This window comes from Anastrepha ludens, chromosome 2, assembly GCF_028408465.1.
Source record: "Anastrepha ludens isolate Willacy chromosome 2, idAnaLude1.1, whole genome shotgun sequence".
NCBI classification, from domain to species: domain Eukaryota; kingdom Metazoa; phylum Arthropoda; class Insecta; order Diptera; family Tephritidae; genus Anastrepha; species Anastrepha ludens.
The window spans coordinates 2,895,944-2,921,312 of record NC_071498.1 but is presented as its reverse complement, the minus strand read 5'-3'; the positions used below and the strand labels follow the sequence as shown (position 1 = coordinate 2,921,312).

Sequence of the window (25,369 nt, the reverse complement as noted above, 5' to 3'; positions counted from 1 at the left end):
ATTTGTAATTATATATAGTAGACATCGGATTCTTATGCAAGTGCATATTCTTGTTTAACTTCACATGAAGTTCGCACCTAGGTAGAAACTCATCATAATAAAAATTGAATTAATAGGATCCTATGTTTTGCATATTTCCATATTTTTGCATATTTGCATATTTAATTTGCATAAAAATCCGATCTCTAATATATAGCAATAAAGTTTTTTTGGATCTTAAATTGAAGTTAATATATTTTAAGAGCAAAATGTAAATGGTTATATTTTAAAAGCGGTAGACGGTGTAGATTTTTTTTTTTTTTTCAATATAAAAAAATTCTAGCCTGCACATTTTATGGAAGAAAAGGCGTGACAGCTTAGCGAAAAAAATTGTCAAATATCAACGGTATTTCGTAGCCATTTCATAATTGCACTTTGTTATACTAAAATTCAATGGGCTATAAAACTGCATTTTGAAAGTTCTGGTTAAAAAGTGGAAAGTAGTCGAAAGAGTAAGGGAGTTTAAGTATTCACGTTGCCTATTAAATGAGAAGTATTTCTCCTCAGAGATTAAAGCAATGATAGAAATAGCACGGCAATCGTTTTGCAAATACAAAAAGGCCTTACCAGTCATGACTTTAAAATAAATATTAAAGCGCGCTTTGTCAAATGTTATGTTTGGTCAATATTGTTGTACACAGGCTGGAAGCATTTGAAATGCGGACGAATATTGAAGATTCCCTGGACTGTTCGAGTTTCTAACAATGAAGTATTATTAGAATACGCAGAGACCGAGAACTTCTAAAAACGATTAAACAGAGCAGAACAGCGTACCTCGGCCACATTATGAGAAATCCGAAATATCGTCTAATGCAACTTATATATGTACATGTTATAGATGTATATGAAATTATTGTGAATAATACAAAATAGGTTAAGCTGTAAATTTATATTTATTTATTTAAGAAACGGAATCTGTATAATCAAAATCGAATAGGCATAATCAAGAAGAAGCGAGGCGTATATGAGAAAAAATCGTAAGTGAACGTAAGGGCAAGTATGTACGCGAAAGAAAATTTATTTCCTATATTTTTTATTTGATGAATTTTTTTATTTACTTTATTTTTTTTTTCTTTGATATTATATATTGCTAGATGACATTTTAAAGAAGAACTAAAGAACTACTACAAAACGCACATCTCTGCATATAACTATTACCGCGCCTAGTCGGAGCATAAACTCGGCAAACAGTTTTTTTTATTACTGTAACTTACTTCTTGGCTCAAAAACTAGTAATTAATAAAAAATAGCAATTTTTTTAAACATTTATTTTATTATTTAATTTTTATTTATTATATTTATTTATTTATTCTTTAAATTATTCTTCATTTTTGACAAATTTTATCATATCAAATTTCTTGCAATCGGAATCCTTTTACTTCTTAATTTACAATATCATTATTGTCAAGCCAAGTAGTGCATCTTTATGTTATAAAAATCCATATTTTAGATTCCGAATAAACGCATCGAAGAATGGTACACCCAATTCTCTTTTCACACGATAGATATGTTTTCAAAAAAATCGTTCTCATTATTAAAAAACTCTTTCTAAAGATAACTTAAGAATTTATTTCATACTTACACATTTTAATTCATTAAATATATCATAAGAAATAGATTTTTAAACGGCGAGAGCAAAATTTACCGAGTCTCAGAGACTTTTCCTGAGACTAATTTAAACGCTTCTTACATGCGCGGAAAGTTCTCAATATATTTGCTCCATCAGAAAAATGCATAAAATATTGAAAATCGTGTTACAAAACAATTCGTGTGAAAAAGTTTTTTTTTAACTCGTGTTAAATCAAATTCGGGTAAAAAGAGAATTAGTGTATATACAAATTGGCGCAAAATTAATCACCCTATCGGAAAATTTATAATTTTTGCAAAGGACGGCAATGTACGTCAATCAAGTGAACTAGACAACTGCAGTATATAAGTAGAGAGATTTCCAATAACAGGTGTCATTTTGAATAGCCCGCAACAATCGGAAGATGATTAACGATTTTTTATAGCCAGAATTGGATGGTATTGATCTGGACAACGTTTATTTTCAACAAGACGGCGCTACGTGCCACACAAGCAACGAAACCATAGATCTTTTACGGGAAAAGTTCCCAGACCGTGGTATGATTGTGATTTAACACTTGTGACTTTTTTCTTTGGGGCCACGTGAAAGAGAAGGTCAACGCCAACAGCCCAGGGTCGATTCAAGACCTCAAAGATGGAATTCGTGAGGCTATCCAGAACATAGGGCAGCCAATTTGCAATTCGGTTATGAAACATTTCATGATATTGTCACTTAGTGTTTCAGAAATCCTATGCCTGTGTTTTTGGAAGCCCAAAACTTTCCCTTCCCCCTTTCGAGGGACTAAAATAAATATAAATGAAGAAATTAATTGTTTTATTGACAAATACGCGGTGCATTCATTTATTTGTTTATTATTATATGCATGCATGCATGTATTTCTTTGACAACTGCGCGCATTTATTGAAGGTTATGGCGTCAAGCTTTTCATTCACAATAAACCTTTTGCACATTCGATTTGGTTGCTGATTGCTTTATTCCAGCGACATGAAAAGCTATAAACGTATTAAGTAACAAATGCAAATATACAATAGTAAATTTGTTAAGCAACGAATGCAGGGAAACAAAGCAAGCAAGGGCGAAAAGGGAAGAAAATCACAAAATAAGAAATAAAATCAACAAGAAATTTTTACTGAAAATACTACGAATCGGATATGTGTTAATAATAAAAGTTTACACAATTCACCGTTATACGATTGGTATAGATTGTTGAATAATAGATTTATTTACATACACCAGGGGATGTTGTAACTTTGTGTATTTACAAATTCACTCAATTGCCTTGGATGTCATCCAGAGGTATTGGAATTGTTTTGTTTTTATTGACTTATTTTTATTTGTTATTGAATTCAAAACCTATTGTTTATTTAATATAATCAAGAGTAAATAATTAATTTGATTATTCAGATAAGACATTAAATAAACGAGTTCGATGTGAATAATCAATCTTCATTACACCTCAAACTTAATTTTCCATAAGTGTTTAGCTATCATAAAGCTACCGCGTTCGATACGCATATCAATTTGTATTTATTATTTTTGTAGTTTTTTTAGTTTAGCTTGAATAGCAAAAATAGTATTTTTTAGTATTTTTTATCCATGCCAAAGCCGAATTCCAGGTATTTGTTTCATTAAAATTTACGCCGTGGCTTATTACAAAACTAACGTCGGTCTCTCCGGTATTTTACATGCCCATGTACACAGTTGCCACCGTTACGTATTAAATTCATCCAAAGTATGTAGTACTTGCTGCCATCACACCAACACTAAAACCGTTACTTGCCAGTTACTAGATGTGCAAATAAATTGTTACTGCCAGCTTTACTGGCCAGCGGTGTCTAAAACTAAACTAGCAGCTACTAAACTAGTTAGCAAGTCAGCAAGTCAGACAGCGAACCAGGAGCCAGCCTCGGCGTAATACTTACAAACTCACATACACACACCTATGTATATACACAAGTATAGACGTATGTATGGATGTTCGATGTTATGAAGTGATTAGTATGGCGCATGCGTGCGTCACTCATGAACGCGTTTCGCCAGCGCTGACGTCGCCGCTGGTAATTTTTATGTGTGTTCATTGCATACATATTTGGTAGACGACCACATTTTAGCCGCTGTATAATTTATTAAGTAGCAAACAACTTGTTTAAGTTTTAGTTAAAATTTTAGTTTTGGCTTTAGTTTTTTTTTTTCATTTAGTTTTATCTTTTTCTTGTCCCGTGTGGTTTAGATAGCCGCCAATCGGGTCTATCAGCTATTTACGCACTCATACATACACACACATATGCATGCGTATGTAGTTATTAATAAGTATTAATTGGTTGTGTTACTTAATTATATATTTATCGTTTTTGTTTTGTTTTTTGTTTATGTTTACTTACTTTGTTGTCGTAATAAAGAGCGATTTTGCCACGTTTTGCATATTTTTTATCGTGATTTGGACCTTTAATGGAACTTTTTTCTATAGCATTAAGTTTTATATCAAGTTTTTGCTGAACTCTGCTTTGTCACGGATATTTTTTTCGCTTTTAGATTATATTGTTTAGCTCATTTGAATAGGCCAAAGGCAGTAAATGGATTCTAAAACACTTTTTAACAAAACACTTGCTTCGCAGGAAAAACGAAAAGGTGTTCGTTTCTTTCCTCTTTGGAAGGTTTGAGGCCAAATACAAGGTGGCGCAAAATTAATCCCCCTATCGGAAGATTGACGTCTTAAGTCAATCATATTTGGCACTTGTGAACTAAACAACAGTTGTAGAATACAAACAGACAAGAGAGAAAATAAATATATCCATCGCTGAAAATAATTTTTAATTTGATTTAGCAAAAAAAGTGGTTCAAAGAAAATCGGATGACTAATTTTATAAATCATGTCATCACATAAAAAATCATGTTAATGATGCAGCATCCAGCTGACTTCGGCTGGATTCTTCTCAAAGACATTTAAAACGCACATCTGAAGCAGTCCTTATGCTGAGTTGTTTCATAGACTGGTTGGGTTTGTTTGGTAGACTTTACCTTTGCGATACCTCCGCCGAACAGAGGCCAGAATATACCACCAAAATTGCTTATCAGTTTGTAAGGGAAGAAATCACACAGTCTCTCTGGATGTGTGCCCTGCAGGAAGAGCGAATAGCGATTGAAAATGCTTCTTAAAACAAGTTAAATTATCATAAAATTATCAAATGAAAATTGCTTAATAGTGTTCTTTTGTGTATACTTTAATAACAATCGTTAATAAACAACAACAAAAAACTAAATAAAATAAAAGATTTTAAAGATTAAAAAAAAATATTTGTAAGTTTAAAATAGAATAGAATTGCTGGTGCTCTGTTTATTTCAATTTGAAAAACGGAGTGCCGATACTCCAAGAAGTGGAGAAATTAACAATACTTCGGAATGGATGTTTGAAATTTCACAAAGCAAGGTATGGCTGGTCAAACAATTTTTAGAGCGAAACTTTTAGCAGCGAAACGGACGTAGAATGGAACCCATTAACACTTCAGTTCAGCCACTCTCTGTTCGTAACTTATGCTCGACAGTCGCCCATATCTACAAGAGATAGCTAAGAAGAATATCAATCTAGTTGTGACTCATAGGAGCATAGAGGGAAATCGCAGGGCAGATGAAGTTACAAGGCAAAGTACAACCAAGCAGATTCTTCCTGGAAAAGAAAGCATTGGTATGCCACATAGCACATAGCAACAGCGAATTTACTAATAACCAAGCCGGGGGAAGATGGAACGAAGCACAACTAGCCGCATTTCAAAGTAAACGTGGATGGAACTGAGACAGAACGAACACGAAGTGTATACTGTGTGAAAAAAGGAGGCTTATCTACAGTCATCAGAAGGCTCACAAGGCAAGCATGCAAAAATGCTAAGCGTGCCTCTCCATATATTTTGCAAAACCAATGTGGAGCAAGAAACGATTTTTCATCATCAGGAATACTGCATGGTGTAAAGAGTAGTATTTGTAGTTAGTCAAACTTTGTTATCAAAACGTGCCTTCCTCTTTGGCCTAAGCGCGCCTTTGGCTTCAGCTACAGCCAGTTCAGCCTAATCTAACTTAAGTTTACGCACCTTCTAATAAACATACTACAAAGTAGTTTTGGTCTTTGCACAACATTTTATATTTCTCCTTTAGCTAACTCTTCAGCTCCTCATTGGCTTAGAAAGAATGAGCACAGAACCAGGTTCCTCATGAACCTAGACAAGCCTTCCATTAGTACGATGAAACGCATGGGAAACGTATGGCGTTTCCCTCAAATGACTTCTGTCACAGCTTCAACAACAAGAAGGAGGTGCAGAGCGTTGAACACTTCCTCTGCCACTGTCTCGCTCTTGCCAGAATACGATATAGCTGTTTAAATTCTTTCTTCTTTGGATGTCTGACAGGCTTGGAATCGACAGCCATCCACACTATTTAATTGTTTACGCCAGAGATGAAGTGGTTTCACTGACAGCTTTCTGGCCGAGACAGAACGAAAGCTCTGGCATTAGATGCTTTGATTGGTCTACCACTACTTAATGCTTTCATCCAAGGAGAAGCCTTGAAGGCCATCTGCAGGCTGAAACACAATGGGAACTGGTAAGGCTCTGGGTTCTACGTGAAATCCAGCTGGATAAAACTGCACTTTGCTCTTGGAATGCATGCATCTGTGTTTCAAGCGGAGGTGTATGCAGTTCAAAAAGCGATGAACTTTGTTGTGGAAAACAGTTGAAGAGGCAGATCTACGTGTGTCTGCAGCGACAACCAAGCTGCGCTCATGGGCTTAGACAGCCCCCCAACCACATCAGGGGCAGTCGAGTCCTGTAAATCTAGGCTGAAGTATGTCGGTAGACACGGTTAGCAAATGGGCTACTACAACCCACAAGCGAGCTTGTGGCTTACAGACTGAGAGAGGCTGCAGATGGACAAAACTGATGTTACCTGTCATGTCTGATCGACTGTCGCAAACCCTCCTGTTATTAAGCAGAAGGGAGTGCAGACAGCTGGTTGGACTGATGACGGGTCACTTTCTGTGGGCGAAGCACATGGAAAAGGTAGGCATTTCATACAGTGTACTCTGCCCAGCTTCTGAAGAGGAGGATGAGTGCATCTGCCCCGCCTTCGTTCGAATCACGTTTGAGGTCTTTGGCACTGATGTGTTAAGAAGCGACCACCTTGGCTCCTTGGCACCACAAGATCCACTCAGATTTTTTCGCAGATCGCGTAGATTTAAAGAAAATTAAAAGGGAATCTAAGTGTAGTACAATGGACTCAATTAACGTCTGAGTGCTGCACTTGGTAGTTGTCCCGAGGAAAAAAAAAAGTTCTATCACAATGGACCTCCAGGCCTAAATGGGCTGCCTCTACACCCTTATGGACACACATTCACCGTAACCTAAAACAACCTAGCTCTTCAGTGAGCTTGTTGCCTATAATTCTGTAGGGATCAAAGCAAGCTAGAAGTTTACAGATATTGTGATATTCCTTAGCAGGCTTGGATTGAAATATCCATTTGGAAAGATTAATATACAGCGAAATAACAACAAAAAGATCTAACCTAAACTTTCAGATAGGCTTTTCTCCCAGAAAAATAAATGAGGGAAATTTCTCTCTATGTGGATTGAGCTTATGCTCTTACAGTATACAACCACTTCTTTGACTTCTTAGGACAAGTTAGAGCTCTGTTATCCAAGATTTCGACACAATTTTACATAACTAAGGCCAATTTACCATACCAAGGTCAGGTTTTCCAGGTTAACCTAAACTCCACTTAACTTAGAAACCATAGACAGCTGTTGGTTTTAGATTCCTAAGTTATGTATTTTAGAAAAATTTAGAGCTTTGAAAAAATAATGCTGACATAGATTTTGCTTTTACCTATGTTAATAATATCCGTCCAAATATACCATTTAAAATATAAATCGTACAAATGTAAAACATATGGAAACGTCTCAATGCAAAAATAAAGACAAAGCAAACATATAAGTAAACAAAAAATTGTTAACTCGGGCGAAAATAAAATCGTGATGACTTGCTGAGTAATAACCTCTAAGTTTATATGTAAACTGAGTAAAACCTATGGAAGGAAAGAGTGCAAAGCCATTTGCAAGAGGTTGGTTCGCACTTCTAACCTCAATTACGTATCTTTTTAACTGTGAGCAATTAATCTTGATCAGCTGATAATATCAAATGTAATGGCAATCGTTTACAGTCAATCGCGTGCATATGTTTTTCTCTCTAATGAATCTTGAGCCACAAGTGACTTCGCTTTTCTTTCGCACACATCAAATGTCAAAGCAAGGCAATGCACCAGTTCAACTAACAAACTGCATTTTCGCACTTGCATATGTATGTATGTAAATATGTGCACATATTTAAAAATGCGCAAGAATGTTGCGCATAGCAATATCGAACAGCTGAACACCACAAACGCCAACAATATGCCACACATATTCCAAATACTTCAACTCGTTCAAAAACACCAACTTCGCGCGTCCACAATTTGCTGATTGGTAACACAAGAAAAGAGTACATAAGCACAAAGTCATGTGCGCACATATCTGAGGTAAAGAAATATAGTTGTAAATATGTAAGTACATATGTATGTTTGCATCAAAGAATGTTTGGTGTGGCGGCGTCACCGACTATTCGCTCAATTGTGGATTTGCACATGCACACCTGTAGAATTATTATTGAATTTTCTTTCTTTTGCTTGGTTTATTAATCAACTTGATTCATTTGTATGTGTGTGTTTGTTTTGTTCTAAAAAGTTGCTCTGCAACGTTCCACGAAACAATTACTGTGGAGTTTTTGTTGCCAATTTATTCCAATCGTTCTTTCGCTTAGACTGCATAGACAAGTTCACGAATACCTACATACATACGAGTATAATAGTAATGACCGAACTCGTGTTGCTGCGATGTCGATTATAGATTGCTTGCTGTTATGCTTCTTAATAAATATACATAAGTACACTCTGCGTTGTGGTCTCTGCAATACAAATGTTAATATACAGCCATGTTCGGCAAATCTTGTGATTTGGAGGTTTCTTAACAAAAAGACATAAGTGTGGGTCTAAATTGTTGGGTATGTCTTAAATGATGTGTTGCTAGCAGTTTCCATTTGAAAATAAAAATGTATTACTTTCACTACAAACATTCAAAAATATTTTTCAAATCGTACGAAAGAGTTCGAAGATCACTGCAGCTTTTTAAAAAGCACTTCACTTCATATAGTAAGTTTTCACTAGAAAGGTGTCAGATATACTTCAAGCTGTAGCTGCGCACATTTCAGAAAGCTTAAAATATATTTTAGTACAGTTAATTGAACACCAGATATTGTTAAACGTACTTCAGAGGTCTTCAAATAGACTTCAAAAGATATCAACTGCATTTCAGAATATTTTTAAGTGTATTTTAAAGTAAATATATATCATACTTACATGTGTATATAAGTATTTACATTACTCTCTCCGAAGTACTATTTAATCATTACTGGAAAACCTGTAACGCTTTCTGAAGTACAATGGAGGCCCCTTGAACGCTTTCTGAAGTGCAACTAACTTTTTTGAAATATATTTAACGCTTTCTGAAATACAATAGGCTCTTCTGAAATATATTATATATGTATGAATATATAATTGGCGCGTACACCCTTTTTGGGTGTTTGGCCGAGGTCCTCCTCCTATTTACGGCGTGCGTTTTGATGTTGTTTGTTCCACAAATGGAGGGACCTACAGTTTCAAGCCGATGCCGAACGGCCGAAGGTTGCCATTGCCTGAGCTATTATAAAAACTTTTTCTTAATTTTGGTGTTTCACCGAGATTTGAACCTACATTCTCTCTGAATTCCGAATGGTAGTCACGCACCAACCCCTTCGGCTTCGGCATCCGCCCATACAATGAACTTTTAGTTTATAAGTTTCGCTGTTCAGAGACCTTTGAACGAATGCATGAACCATTTGCTGATTCATGCAGTGCTCACCAGTGTATACTCGTATCCACCTTAATGGGTTATGCAGTGTTATGAAGGGGTCGATTTTAATAGGTTGCAGCGGTCATATTGTTTATACCGCGTCTATCAAATTTATATTTTATTATTCAGCTGATGACAACAGATGACAAATCACAAAACCAAAACTTACAGCATTAAGAAGCATTTACAATTTTTCGGCAAACTCTCCAAACCTTTGTACCCCAAAACAAGACGAACGGTTCGGTAAAAAATCATACAACACTTGGACGTCAAAGGAAGCCCAGATCAACTGAGAAAGTTAAGAGTAAAAAATCAGGTTTTGATTCTAGACTTGGGCCGGATACTCAGGAGTTCAAAGCTCATTACAACCGTATTCGGAGCGTTTGGAAGAGTATATCAATTTTGGTCGAAAAATCACTTCACAAGTCTTAAAATGTTAACTGAGAAGAAATATAGCTATATACATATTATCTACAACTGACACCTCTCTGGCAGATAAAATTTTCCGAATTTATAAAATTAAAATAAGGGGTTAGGGGTAGTCAGAGGCCCGAAAAAATGATGATTTTCACGAATTTTTTTTTTTGCTACTTAATTAATATAATTTATTTAACAAAAATAAAAACATAGCATAAAAACATCATGTTTTAACTTGACTTCACCAAAATTTCAAAAAAAAAAAATTAATAATTGCAAAAGTTATCGCTGTTTGTGTGAAGCCCGTTTCTCCAGAAGTCCCTTGCGGTGAACATCACAAGTCCTTGCAGATTCATCTAAAACCAATCGGATGAGAAAAATTATTTTTATTGATAGATAATCTCGAGCCGGATCGAAGCTTTTTTTTTTTTTTCAAAATGAACAAAATGGCGGCCTCAGGAAATATTTTTCAGATTTTCGGGAAAAAACCAACAGTTAATTGTTAAAAAAAAATCGAAATTTTTGAAAAAAAAAAAATCCTTCGATCAGGCACAAGTTTTTTATGTTTTTCAAAAGCTGTATAAATTTTATTGAAATCTACGTAGCGGTTTTTAAGTTACAGTGTTCACCAGTTTGAAAAACATAGTTTTGAGAAAAACGCATTTAAAGTTTTGCTATCGGCTCCGGAGCGGCCGAGCGCCCTTTGTTAATTGTTGAATAACTTGAAAAGTATTTGTCGGATTCACTTCAAATTTTTACACAATATTTTTAAAACATTATACTTTAAGAAAATGCAAAAAAAAAAAACTCGATTTTTTGAAAATTCTGACTACCCCTAACCCCTTAACTCAAGCTCAATCTTCTTGTTCTTACCGAATAGTCGTCGCTTTATCGGAAATTTGAGAGAAAAAATTCATAAAGCTCTTTGCAGGAGAGCCATACAGGCGGATTGGATTACTAGCGCCCAACGTTTTTGGATTGTTTACAGTTCTAGTTGTAGTTTTAACAGCTTGTTCTTTTTAAAATGGTATTTCACTCTAATTTAACTCAATCATGTTTTAGTACTTTCAATGTGGACCAGTTTTCGAGCAAACCACAAAAGTCTTCCTCTTCTAAGCGAGTGGTCTATGAGCTTTTTCTTTTGAAGACTTTTGTTTCCCAATATCGTACTGTTGTTGTAAAATTTCATCTCTCTCTGTTACTCTCTGATACTTCAAAAATGATTTCGTTTATCTATAACATGCAACTTGATGTTGTGTTACAAATATAGGATCCTAAAGTTGTATGCAGCCTGCGAACAACAGATGGTTCTTATGAGAAGCTTTCTCACAGCTCAAATGCTATCGTAGGCTTCTCATTCACTGACGAGACTTTATTTTATAATTTGGTTTTCCAAAGGTCTCAATATGTTTCGACCCAGAATCTACTGGCCTGAAATGCTTCAGTCTAAGCGTAAATAAAAAAAGATAACTTTTGCCGAAATTAACTTTAAAAGTAGCTCTTTATTTGAAAATTAAGTCATGGCGTCAAAGCACGAATAGATTTTCCTGCGAGCATACATGCACACCTATGTACTTACGTAAATACATTGGATATGCGTATCATCACACATACGGAGCTTAATCCGAGTCACACTCGGAGTCACATATACATACACTCGTATACTTGTGTGTATGTCGGTGCGGGCATGTGTGTAGTATGTATGATTAAAGAGTAGAACCGCCTCAACAAGTTGCAAAATCGCTGAAAAAGATCACTACGAAAAACAGAGTTAATAAAAACAACAACAAAAACTGGTAGAATTTACAATTGCAAAAGCGCCAATAACAGCAATATTTAACTGCAACTGACAGGCTATATGAACATACGTACACACGTGCATATGTAAGTATGCATGTACATATATACACGTGCATACTCGCATACATTACTATATATGTAAATATATTAATATCTGACAATCGATTTGCTGTTGTACTTGAATTTATTGAACGCGCGAATATAGCGCAGTTTGGACTACACCACACAGCATTTTCGTATATGCACACATGAATTTCAGACCACTCATGCCTCGAGGTCTAATGGTACTTTTTTAAAAGGCCTTGTAACAGAGTATGCATATACACACATACATATGTACTACAATGTAAGCGTAGTATATTATATTCAACAGCAGCAATCGCAGCCCTGTAGGCGCGTCTTTCTGGTATGTACAGTCATAAAAGCTGATTTCCAACTAACAATCATCCCACTTCCGATTTGTATTATACATACATATATACGATCGACTGACTAGGTATGCATGTACCTACTCACTATACTATCGACCGCAGATCGAACGAACGTTTAGATGAGTAAAAGCCGCGCATTCACACCTCCTTTGATGTTGTTGTGGTCTTTATGCGCTTCCTTTAGCTAATTATAGCTTATCCTGTTTACCTTAGCAATATAATATAACACACACATATATACATGCAACTACCTATATGTGGCCATTGTGTGCTGTTGGCGGATACTTGCAGGTTTGGCTTGGCCTGTTTCACGTGGGCCGAATGTTGTGTGTTCCCGCCAGTCTTTTTGTTGCTGACGTCCTCAATATGTAGTTATTTTTTATACATTTTTTTTTTTGTTTTTTGGCAGGCGATGATCATTCAATTGCTTCACAACTAACAAGTTACTACAATTTGTTGTTACGCTGCACTTTACTCGTACTGAGTTGCGGTACGGCGTTGCAGTGCGGCATTGACTTCGATTTGCGAAATTTGATCGGTGTTGCTGATGCTGCTGTAGAAACCATTTTTTCGCCTTAACTTTGTGCTCGCGTCGTGCAACTATAACAAATTACTTGCTGCCGCTTTGTTGTAAATGTATGTACGTATATAAATATATTATCTAAATGGAAGCGTATTATTTTAGTAGCAGCTTTTCATTTATGGTTTACACCCAGGCAACGCTTTCGCCATCTTAGTCACTACCAGGCATGAAGCTGGAAGTGCATTTGGTTACAGTTTTCTGTATGATTTTGCTTATTTTACAGAACCAGATGAATGAACTTAAAACAGATGTCGCTTGTAATTATTATAATTTTTTTTATTTATATTGCCACTTATGTAAACTTGTACTTCCAATCTTCCATCCCACGCCTTTAGTTGGGTGCTTGCTTTGAAGCAAATAAACTTCTAATTACAATACTGTTAGTGATTGTTTGAAAATATTGTCAAGGAAAATATGTATTATTTTGTTACAAGTAGGTTCACAGTTTCCAAGATAGCCGTTTCCACTGAATACTGTATTGCAGAGCTACAAGTCGCCTGTATCTACGAGAGTTGCCTTTTAAAGTTTGACCCTATGAAACACTATGCCCGAGATGAGCTGTAATTTGATAGTTTTATGGAAAAGTTTGATATTTTCTAGCATAAACTTACATATACCGTTTTCACTTACGAGGGTCACAACGAGTTCCAACGTTTTCTAGCATACATACATTCAATATTACATGAAAATTTGGAGTTCAAGAAGATTTTTTCTCTTTAAAAATAATATTAAAAGTAAGAAATTGCCGACTCCGAACGGCAAAAAATGTTTTTTACAAGGAGCTTTTCCATGACAGAAGTACACTCTAAAGTTTGCCATTGCCTGCCAGGGGCGACCGCTTTTCCTCTCATTTTGTTGTTTCATGCACGGAGATTCGAACCTACGCACTACCGAATGGGAGTCTCACACCAACCCCATTCGGCTACGGATGGATAACGCATAATTTGCAAAAGGCCCCAAAAAATAACTCGTATCGATTGGTGTAAAGAAATGTTGAGGAAATTCATCCGCGGTGCCACAAAACATTTGTATCGCATCGTAAGGTGACGAATCTTGGATCTATGTATATGAGCCGAAAAAAACAGCAAACGACAGTATGAGTATTCCAAGTACGAATAATCCAACAAAATTTCATCGCAGAAGAAAAACCTCCGAGCAAATCGGCGTCTGTTTTTTTGGAAAATTTAGTCATGTCGCAAATGGATCATTAGAGAAACTTAAAACAGTCTATTCCGAGTGGTGCACAACCCTTTGTTTGGCAGAAGTGTTTGGAGAACTTAGGAAAACCAACTTCCGAAGACAATGCAAGCACTCGAAAGATCGAACTTTTTAAGTACTCAAAAGATCGAAGTAATAGACCATCCACCTTACAGCCCTAATTTGGCACCAAATTATTTCTTTTCGTTCTCGAATATCAAAAATAAAAGACGAAATCAACGTTTTCCAACGCCTGATCAAACTGTTGAAGGCTTTTAGTAGCTCGTTTTGGAGGTATCCACTTCTGAGTGGCAAAAGCCCTTTGAAAATTGGTTCAAACGAATGCATAAGTGTATTGTTTTCCAAGAAGAATGTTTTGAAAAACAATAAACCCATTTTATTTTGTTAATTTACGTTTTACGAAAAGGCAAATCTCATATACTGACTATTCAAAAACATTCGATCAGTTTTTCTAAATTGGCTGCGATCTTACTTAGGCATTGAGTATCCCCATCATATGAGTCCCGCTTACTTGTAATTAATCTCAAACAACTAGAAAGCAGAAGATCGATTTTGCCCAAGATTTTTAAAATTCGCCACAAAGTGAGCTGTGAAGGGCTGGAACCCAATAATAAGGAAAGACTATTTCATGAAGCTTAGCAATTCGTCGAGAAAACTAATGGATTGGGTCACGAAATTAGACCTATCAGGGCTTGTAGTTCACTGCTTCTCTGTCTGTGAAGGAATTTTGCCTGTCATGCCTTTTCAGGAAACACTTGGTTGTTTCGCAAATGTGGCTATTGCTCCAACGGCTCTCGTGACCTTTGTTTTTAATAAAAGCCTTGATGTACCAGACTGTTCCCGCCTTGTTTGAGCCCTAGCATAATAGAACATAAAAAAATCAGGAAAAATAGAGTTGCGGTTTTTAGAAGACGCCACCTTTAGTAATTTGCACACCGTGGTTTAACCCTAAAATTGGCTCCGGTCCAATTGGACGCCAATTCATCAGCCAGTTCATAGCCTTGCATACCACAGTATAACCACACAAGTTCCTTCGAATTTGCAATAGAGTTCGGCCTCGTCTTACATTCTAAGACTATTTTTGAAGAGGTGTGAGCTATTCTAAAGCATTTCACGCGATGAGTGCACTTACTAAGGCATTTTACTGCGACCGGTGTGTTATCTCACTGGCACAAGAATATTCAATAGCGAATATGTTGAAAGAATTTATCCATTACAAACGAGCAGACTGCCTGGTGGGACGATTATTATGATCGACTTAAACTTTGGCTTCACTGCTTCACATTAATCATTCCTTAACTTCATCATAATACAAATTTAGGTTAGGACATATCCAGATCAGAAAATTCAAAAATATTAATACAAAGGTGTTATGTCTCTATCTAAAAGCCAAATATGATGCTTATATGCGTAACTTTTTATAGTGCGAACTATTTAGTAAAAATAAAATGCTCATCAAAAGTACGGTCAAGCTTACAGAGCTTACAAATCAACCAAGTCCAAAATGACATGACCCCTGAGTTCGTTTATATAACTCAGGCGATTGGTTATCCTATCTTCCATTCAACCTAGCACTAGAAAAGGTAATAAGAAATCCAGACATTGACACTATAAGTAATATCTGACAAAAATCGGTGCACAATTAATGAGCACAACATAAAAGTAATGATCTCAACAACATAGAATAAATGCCTCTTTAAAGGTTTAAATTTAATCAAATAAAAATAATAAAAAAATCAATGGTGAATTAATAACTAAAATTTAAAATAAGGAGGCTCGAAGTCCATTTTGTAACTCTGACTTTCCATGGACTTTCTTGCTCAAAATTCTCAGTATAATACCTCAGTCGCCGAACCAAAGTAAAAAACAAAAATGAAACCCGCTCTACTATTCAAATGACTTTGAGTCTATGTAATCGAAATCTGTAATAATAATAAATGAAATGTATAAGCATATAATAATATTTTTTCAGGAATAAAACGCCTTAAATTTGATTTTTCAAAATGTGTGGGCAGGAACTTTTGTTTTCTATTGTAAATATCGAGTTCTACTTACCAACAGTTGGTGAGCAACTCATAATTCCAGTTGTTATTTTTGATAAACACTAGCAGTTGTTTGTGTAGATTTATGTACTTAAAACCTTAAATTCACAAAACCACCTCAAAAATAAAACTACACATTCAATATGTCTGTATGTACATATGTATGTATGTGAATGATTGAGCTACCAAGAGCTGCTAACTTTCCTTTTAAATTAAAAATCAATTAACCTTTCGAATTAACCGCGCAACTTCTCGTTTCATTGAATTTCCAACGGATTTTCATGCGCGCCTTACTCACGGATGACTGAGTACGATATAGCAGTACGTAAGTATATATTTTTGTACTTTTGTTGTTGTTTTTATTTGCGAGTATCAACAACAGCTGTCGCCCAAAAAAAAAAATATTACACTTGCTGTTGACACAATTGTTGCAGTTGGTTGTTTTGTTGTTGTTTTTATATCCTCTGTCGTTATTGTTATGAACAACAATGTAAGCTTGTGCTTGTTGTTCTTTTAATTTTCTCGCTTTTGTTATGCCTTCATTTCAGGTATTTTGTATAGTAGTTAGTTAGTATGATAGTTTTTCATTCTTTGTAAAGTATTTGGCTCCAAACTATCTTAACTTATTTTTGTTATCACTTCTCTCTGTCTGTCCATTACTTTATGTCTCCGCTTTCCAGAACAGCAAACATTAAACCCCTCTTACAATTGTATGTATGTATGTACACCACATATGAAAGTATGTATGTTAAATGCTTGCACTATTTGTTCGGGGAGCAATAACCGGTTTCCTGCATGAAACTATTTGTAAAGAGCACGGTATGGCAGGAAAGTTATAAACGAATATTGATGGGGAGCCAAACGGAAGACAAATAGGTAGATGAAAATCAAAACACAACAAAATTCACGTTACCAACGGCATAGGGGGAAGGTTTTGCTAGCAAGTTGTTGGTAGTGTTAACAAAAATTCCAATGTGCGCACGTCGTGACCACGAAGAATGCAGCACTACACCTTTATTATTCCGCCGCGAAGGAATATAATACCCAAATAAGCATAGAAAAACTAAATGCATACATGTTTATCGCGGGAGTACGTAATGTACAGCAAAATAAGCACTGAATCCACATAAATATTTTTATTTAAAATTTTGTATCAACTTCATCACTAGTTACTTTAAAACAATCTTAAATAGTGTGCCTTAGAGCAGATGCAGTTTTTTTCTCATTGTTTTCAATTGCTTTTCTTGTTATTTGCTGTAGGCAGCATTGCATTCCAAATCACTCAAATTTAACCCGCAATTCATTGCTAATAGAAAGGTTAGCAACAGATGCCACTACGTTTTATTTCCGTTCACAAAAATAAAACAGGCAACACTTTGTATTTAGAAAATAAACCGTACGTATACAACGGCTCACAATTTAAAGACGACAATCGAATTCAACAACTCAAAGAGAACTGAGTTAATGAGAGCGTATACAAGTGGTGAAATACCTGTTTGATTATGCAGTCGGTCAGCCGGCTCCGCAGTTGACTGACTGAATGGGCTTACCAGTTAGCAAGGCGAAGCTATACAAGGTGTTGGCACTAGACCAACAAAAACATTTCGTACATCAGACTGTCATAACAAAAGAAAGTAGAGTAACACGAAACTATAAATACTTTTCGTCATTTCAATTTGTGCTGTCATTCTAATGTTTAAGGTAAAAAAAAAAACAAATCAACTGATCTACGGACATCACCCGAGGAATGATAGAATACACGATTGGGCCTTCCGAAAAGAAAAGAAAAGAAAAGGGAATTAACTTGTTTGTAAATAGGAAGAGTAAGCGAGAGCAATAGAAACAATAGAGCAAGAATTTATACACACACAAATACTAACTTGCCACGACGTCGTCGGCACAAAAAAAACTGCGTTTGAAAGTATTTCTATAATTCGTACTTTTATAATGTACTTCACGCGGCACTTCATTTTCATTAGTTTGATTAGTTTGAATTTCACAAATCACAATATTACCAAGCCAAGCCATTCACTGATTTTTCGCAAACATTTAATTTTTCCTCCTTTTGTTTGTTTTGTTCGTTCGAACTGAGCTGACGTCAGTCTTGTCAAAATCGCGAAAAATCGAAAAATAAAGTAACTGTTTTCTAATGGCGCCACCGTAGATACTCAATTCGCCTTGTGCAGGCACTCAGCACTCAAGCCACTAAAAAGAAAAAAAAAACAAATCAGCTGTCCTAGTAGTACCACCAGAGAGTACCACCTTGTATGAATTCGCCTTGAATGTTTTGATTCACATCAAGGCGAATTTACAAAAGGTGACTTCGCTAGAGTACCTAATTTTTTTTCATTGTTTGAATTTCAAAGAATAGTATGTCTTTGTTATTGCGCTAATTGTTAGTTTACATTGACACAAGGCGAATTTATTATAGGTGACAGCAACCGCATATAAGTAAAAGTACATGTATTTGTTGTTGCGTTTGGTCCAAGCATACCGTCAAAATCAGCTGTTCATTTGCAGTGTGGTTTGCTTGTGAAACGTACGCTGGAAATAGTCACAAAATAAAAAGTCGCTACATTTCCTACAGTTCATTGAAGATTTCGTATGTAGCTTATGTGCAAGGTGGATTTATTATGTGTGAATTGTAAGTTCTTGTGGATATGAAAGAAATCATTTGAGTTTGCGGTATTTTAATTATTAATACATACATATTTCAGAATTTGCCACGAGCATGCATAAGGTGAAATTGAATGTAGAGAGTGAAGTTTGGACGCAGTAGAGTTTAAAATAGAGAAACATAACGCAAAAAAACTTCGAAACAAGGGCAAAATAAAAGTAATGTATGTAATATTGAGCTCAATTGTATTTGTATCACATTTTTAATTTGTAATTTTTACATGTGTAATTCTATATCCTCATAGGATATTGATGGCTATCAGAAATCCACCTTGGCTGCTAATGACTATGATGACTTCATACTAAATACTGTTGAGATGCGCATACCATATTGCATAAAAAAGTTTGCTTCATGTTTTTTGTGGAAAATCGATCGCGATTCTGGATAACAAATTTGTAAAATGCTTGCGAATTCATTTCATATAATTCAACTTTATTGATTTTATAGCCTGTATTTAGAACATAAGTTATTGAACATTGAAAAATTGATTAAAAATAAAAAATTTAATTTAATTAAATTTCTATAAATGTTATTTCATTTATTTGGATATTTTATTTGCTGTGCACCCCGTGGTATCGTCCTCTAAATTTGTGAGCTCCTATGATATTAAAATCAAATTATTATTTATGCCTATTATTCGTATTATTATTATGCATACCTGCTTATACTTGATATCTGAAACTGAGTATTCGCTTCTAGCTTCCAACAGTGCATGTGGTAATTCGGCAGCGCTTCAATTAAGGGATTATGTTAGACGAACAAATACATGCATTCCCATGGCAACCGGTTCTACGTTACCGGAATGACTCGGGTTTTTCCCGACCAAGGGCTGCCGCCCCAGTATACTAGCCCTGTCTAGTGTATCGTATATCACCCCACCCCTTAAGTCACAGGAGCAAACTCTCGCAGCAATCCTGCTCCAAGTGCTTCTCCTCAGGGCTGGAGTCGAATCCAACCCTGGGCCAGAGGTATTCTATTGCTGCGTCTGCCACAAACGGCTTCACCCGAACTCCACCTCGGTTAGGTGCAATAAGTGCAACGGGTGGAGCCACCTTAAGACCTGTTCAGGTTGCTCCCGCCAGCAGGCGTCTGATGCCTCCACGGCTACTACACCCCCTGATAGGCCGGCACTACCAACCGCCACCACAACCCACACCTCCACGGTGAGGAACCTATCCGAGCAACTCAACTCCCCTTCAACCCCTCCCCTCCCTTCCTGCTCCAACCCCAGTGCGGGGACAAACCAGCAGCTCCTGGTCCCCCGTACAGTCTGTTCCGTGTGTCAGACCGTAATACCTCGGAATCTGGTATCAGTCCAATGCAATTCCTGCAATGGCTGGTGCCCTTTTCGGAGATGTTCCGGCCTGCGCACCACCCGTGAGTGGACAACTGCCTACGTTGCCCCCTGCTGCAGGGCTCTGCACCCACCACCGCCCCCGGAGGCGCGGCCGCCCACCACCATCAGGCCGCAACAACCACAGTGGATTGCGCAGCAGGTCCAACGTAGACAACCCCACGCGTCCCTCACCCCCCGGATTACACAGACCTCACCAAAAAGCTTCAAGCTTCTCCAGTTTAACTGCAACGGACTTACGAGTAAGGTCACGCTAGGTCATCTCTGATCACCAGGGATGGCTATAACGTGCACAGACACGATCGCGAGCGAGACAATGGTGGTGGCCTAGCGTTTATAGTCCACCACACAGTGCAGTATCGTCTCATCGATGAAGGAATCGACCGCAGGCAAAGCACCTTAGAATGTCAAGGCATAGCTGTCCGGTCAGGCGATTCCGAGCTCGAAATATTTAACATATATATACCCCCTGTCACCTGCTGCCCGGCAGGATATCACCCTGATATAGGTGCGCCCATCAGAGGTGAAAACCGATTGGTTGTAGGTGACTTTAATGCGCATCACGATCTTTGGCATTCAAGCCTGCCAAATGATCGTAGGGGACAGCAATTGGCAGAGCAGATAGACGACTCGACATTCAGCACTGTGAACGACGACGCCCCCACCAGGGTAGTGGGCAATTGTAGCAGCTCGCCTGACCTAACAATAGCTAGCGCGGGTCTGATAAATAGCATAACGTGGCGACCTATGCTATCGCTTGCATCAGACCACTTGCCCATTATCGTCTCGATCGAGAGACCTGCCGATTTCGTTTCCGCGAATCACCGGTCCTATTTTAACTTTATAAAAGCTAATTGGGCCGGCTTCACGGAATTCACCGAGGACACCTTCGCCGCTCTTCCCATCCCCACTGATGTGCGCGTCGGCGAACGCGCATTCCGCAAGGTGCTCACAGCTGCTGCGGCTCGCTTCATTCCAGTTGGAAGTTATAAGGACATCCGTCCTCATTTCCCAGCCGAAGCAGCCAGTTTAGCAAACGAGCGTGACCACCTACGCCAGGCCGATCCCGGGGATCCCCGCATAAGGGATCTCAATTTGGAGATCCGGCAACTGGTAAATCAACATAAGCGGACCAAATGGGTTGAGCACCTGAAGACCTGTAACCTCACCTTTGGGGTGAGTAAGCTCTGGTCCACCGTTAGGTCCCTGTCGAACCCGACGAAGCACGACAAGGTGGCTATCACCTTCAACGGTTGTACTTCGTCGGACCCGAAGAGATGCGCGAGCTATTTTAGCCGGCTTTTCATACTGCATCCTCCGGGCGACAGAACCAAACGTCGTGTTACCAGAAGGCTGCACAAACTGACGAACGACAGTGCGCCACTTACTTTCTCCGGTGATTAGGTTCAGTTGGCCATCAACAAGTCGAAATCATCGAAAGTCTTTGGCCCTGACGGATTAAACGCGCTGATGCTGAAACATCTGGGACCCCTGGGAGTAGGATTCCTCACAAGGGTCTTCAATTTGTCCCTGGCCACTCTCATCATCCCTGACAAGTGGAAAGCAGGGAGAGTGGTCCCACTACTGAAACCTGGGAAACCCGCTAACCAAGGGGAGTCTTATCGGCCGATAACTCTCCTTTCCCCAGTAGTGAAGACACTTGAAGCCCTCCTACTCCCACTCTACACGACACACCTGACCCCAGCCCCACATCAGCACGGATTCCGACGAGTGCACAGCACCACTACTGCACTCACCGCCATAAACGCCCAGATAAATCGCGGACTTAACCAAAACCGCCCCTAGGAGAGGACTGTCCTAGTAGCGTTGGACCTAAAGAAGGCTTTCGATACAGTCAGCCATTCCACGCTACTAGATGATATTTATCAGTCGACACTCCCGCCAGGGCTGAAGAGGTGGTCCGCGAACTACTTGAGCGATCGGCACTCGTCAGTGATTTTTCGAGATCAAATATCAAAGCGGAGAAAGATTAAGCAAGGTGTACCGCAGGGTGGTGTCCTTTCTCCCTTGCTTTTTAACTTCTACATCACGAAGCTCCCCCAACCACCAGCGGGAGTTTCCCTGATCTCATACGCTGACGACTGCACGATTATGGCGTCGGGCAATGACATCGATGGCCTGTGTTCCAAAGTGATCAACTACCTCACCGACCTTTCTCGCTTTTTCACGGCGAGGAATCTCCAATTTTTCCCCACCAAGTCCACGGCGACCCTTTTCGCCACCTGGACAAAGGAGGTCAAGCTGTCCCTTAAGGTAAAAGTCGACGACACACCAATACCGACTGTAAATAACCCCAAAATTTTGGGTGTAACCTTTGACAGCTTGCTCTCCTTCTCTGGGCATACAACCGCAATTGCCACAAAAGTCCAAAATCGCAACAAGGTCCTCAAATCGCTGGCCGGCAGCACTTGGGGCAAAGGCAAAGAACTGTTGCTTTCGACATTTAAGGCAATTGGCCGGCCGGTTCTAAACTAGGGTATGTTCAACAATGCATTATAGGCTATGTTCAGAAACGCATTATAATGCGCAGTACTTGCAGCGCTGGCAGCACTGTCAATGTGATAATTCATGCAACTGATAGATGGGGTATATTCAATAACGCATTATAATGCGCAACGTACTTTTGCAGTGTTGGCAATGCGTTCAGAAATGCAAATATGGCAGTACTGCAAATGCATCGCGTTCGAAAACGCCATTTTTGTATCAAACGTCGCGCATTATTTGCAGGAAAAATTTTAATACTGCCAATCTATCAATTGCAACACTTGTCACATTGGCAGTGCTGCCAGCGCTGCAATTACTGCGCATTTATAATGCGTTTCTGAATATACCCATTTGTTGAAAAATTGCAAATAGATTTGTTGCATTTATGAATGCGCTGTGCAGTAAAATGGAATTGTTACTAAGTTTGGTCATGGACGATGTATGTGAGGAAAAAACCGATAGTCTTTTATTAAATTTAAGAAAAAAAACCGTGTAAAGCTTAAAAGAAGGACATATCTTGTCAAAAGTTTAATATCAGTCGGACTCTGAGCAGTAATTTTATCTCCGATGTACTAAAGTAATCACTAAAACCAAGAAAAGTATAATAAAATAAAGTTTAAATATCGTATTTTTCATCAATTTTTGTATTAAAAGCTAAAATAAATAATTAAATACCCGCTTTTCATCAAATTGGTATGTGCAACAATGCATTATAATGCGCAACATACCATTTCAGAGTTAGCAGTGCGTTCAAAAATGCAAATATGGCAGTACTGCAAATGCAACGCGTTGGGTATATTCAATAACGCATTATAATGCGCAACGTACTTTTGCAGTGTTGGCAATGCGTTCAGAAATGCAAATATGACAGTACTGCAAATGCATCGCGTTCCAAAACGCCATTTTTGTATCAAACGTCGCGCATTATTTGCAGGAAAAATTTTAATACTGCCAATCTATCAATTGCAACACTTGTCACATTGACAGTGCTGCCAGCGCTGCAAGTACTGCGCATTATAATGCGTTTCTGAACATAACCCTATGCTGCGCCTGTCTGGTCGCCTGGAACTAGTGATTCGCAGTAGACAAAGCTACAGACATGTCAAAATACCGCCATTCGGACAGCGACCGGGTGCCTCCTGATGTTACCCATCCAACATCTACACAACGAGGCACAAATGCTCCCAGTAGCGGAGCACAACAAACTGCTCAGCAAGCAGTTCCTGCTGGGATGTTACCGCAGGTTTCGGGTATATTCAGAAACGCATTATAATGCGCAACGTACTTTTGCAGTGTTGACAATGCGTTCAGAAATGCAAATATGGCAGTGCTGCAAATGCATCGCGTTCCAAAACGCCATTTTTGTATCAAACGTCCCGCATTATTTGCAGGAAAAATTTTAACACTGCCGCTGATTACGCTAATATGATGTCTGATGAAAAGTGAGTATACAACTAATTTTTTTAGCTTTTAATGCAAATATATATTAAATATACGTTAATAAAACAATATTTTATTACATTTTTCTTGATTTTAGCGATTATCTAAGTACATCGGAAGTAAAGTTGCTTCTCAGAGTCCGACTGAGCATGGAAAGTGAATTTGCTTCAGGGAGGAGGAAAAAGAGTGTTTTGTGGAATAAGGTGGCGGAAGAAATAAAAACAGTGAATAAAGATTTGAAAATAGACGGGCAAATCGCGCAGCGAAAATTTTCTAATTGTTTCAAAAAAAGATTTTTTTTTTTTGTTTTTGAAAATTGGAAAAGTAATGAATTACAATCACAATAAATTAAAAAGCATTAGCGACTAGGAAAAAAAGATTTATTTTTGGGAATTTTTCGTGATCTTCTTTTTAGCTTTACTCGTCTTTTTTTTTCTTAAATTTAGCAAAATACTATCACTTTTTACTTCAAATATATCGTCAACAACTAAACTCAATAATACTTCCATTTTAGTGTAAAACGCGTTCATAAATGCAACAAATCTTTTTGCAAATCGTCAACAAATCTATCAATTGCATCACTTGTCACATTGGCAGTGTTGCCAGCGCTGCAATTACTGCGCATTTATAATGCGTTTCTGAATATACCCTTCACCCCTGCAGACACCTGCTTGAGCCTGAGCCGCCTCCCAGGCACGTCAGGAGACACCTGCTAGACTACGCTGACGAAATCCAGGACATAACTGACCGAAACCTACTGGACCGGACAGTATTTAGACAGTCAATAAACGACATTCACCGGGAGACCGTTACCTTCTTCATGAACTCCCGTCCTGTGAATGCCGTAATCGGAGTCCAACCACCACCTATCGCAGATGAAGAGCTCCAGCTTCCCCGTAAGACTCGTGTAACATTGGTTAAACTCCTACATATCCAGAATCGTTCCCGACATACCAAACACATGTCCGGCATGTGAAGGTACCCCGCACAACTAGACGAAGACGACCGATGTTATACTTACACAGACAGGGCTACCTATGCTGTTAAAACAACAACAACGAAAAAATACAATAGCTCTGGACAATTCGCCAACTGTTGGTATAATGTTTTTAATAAATTACGTCAAACGTTTTTATAGCAAATTTCATACCTTGTAGTCATTATATAGCCATTGCGGTATAAAAGCGTTGAGACTTAGCAGCTTGTTTGCTATATATTTACGTACGCTAGTAGAGTTTTGGTTGCTTTATTGCGATGAGGCAAATCTAAATTATAGAAAAAATCATATAGGAAAGAAAATTTTTGTATAGA

At 37.9% G+C, this 25,369-nt stretch overlaps 1 protein-coding gene across 2 annotated transcripts in view; it reads right to left on the bottom strand.

Annotated features, from left to right (window-relative positions):
* LOC128861866 (uncharacterized) overlaps nucleotides 1–17,556 on the bottom strand; it is a 210,558-nt gene extending 193,002 nt beyond the window's left edge. For both annotated transcript variants that reach the window (XM_054100242.1, XM_054100250.1), the window contains exon 1: nucleotides 16,096–17,556. The gene's annotated coding sequence lies outside the window, so the exon portion shown is untranslated. The remainder of the gene's footprint in view (nucleotides 1–16,095) is intronic.
* Between the last annotated feature and the right edge of the window lie 7,813 nt (nucleotides 17,557–25,369).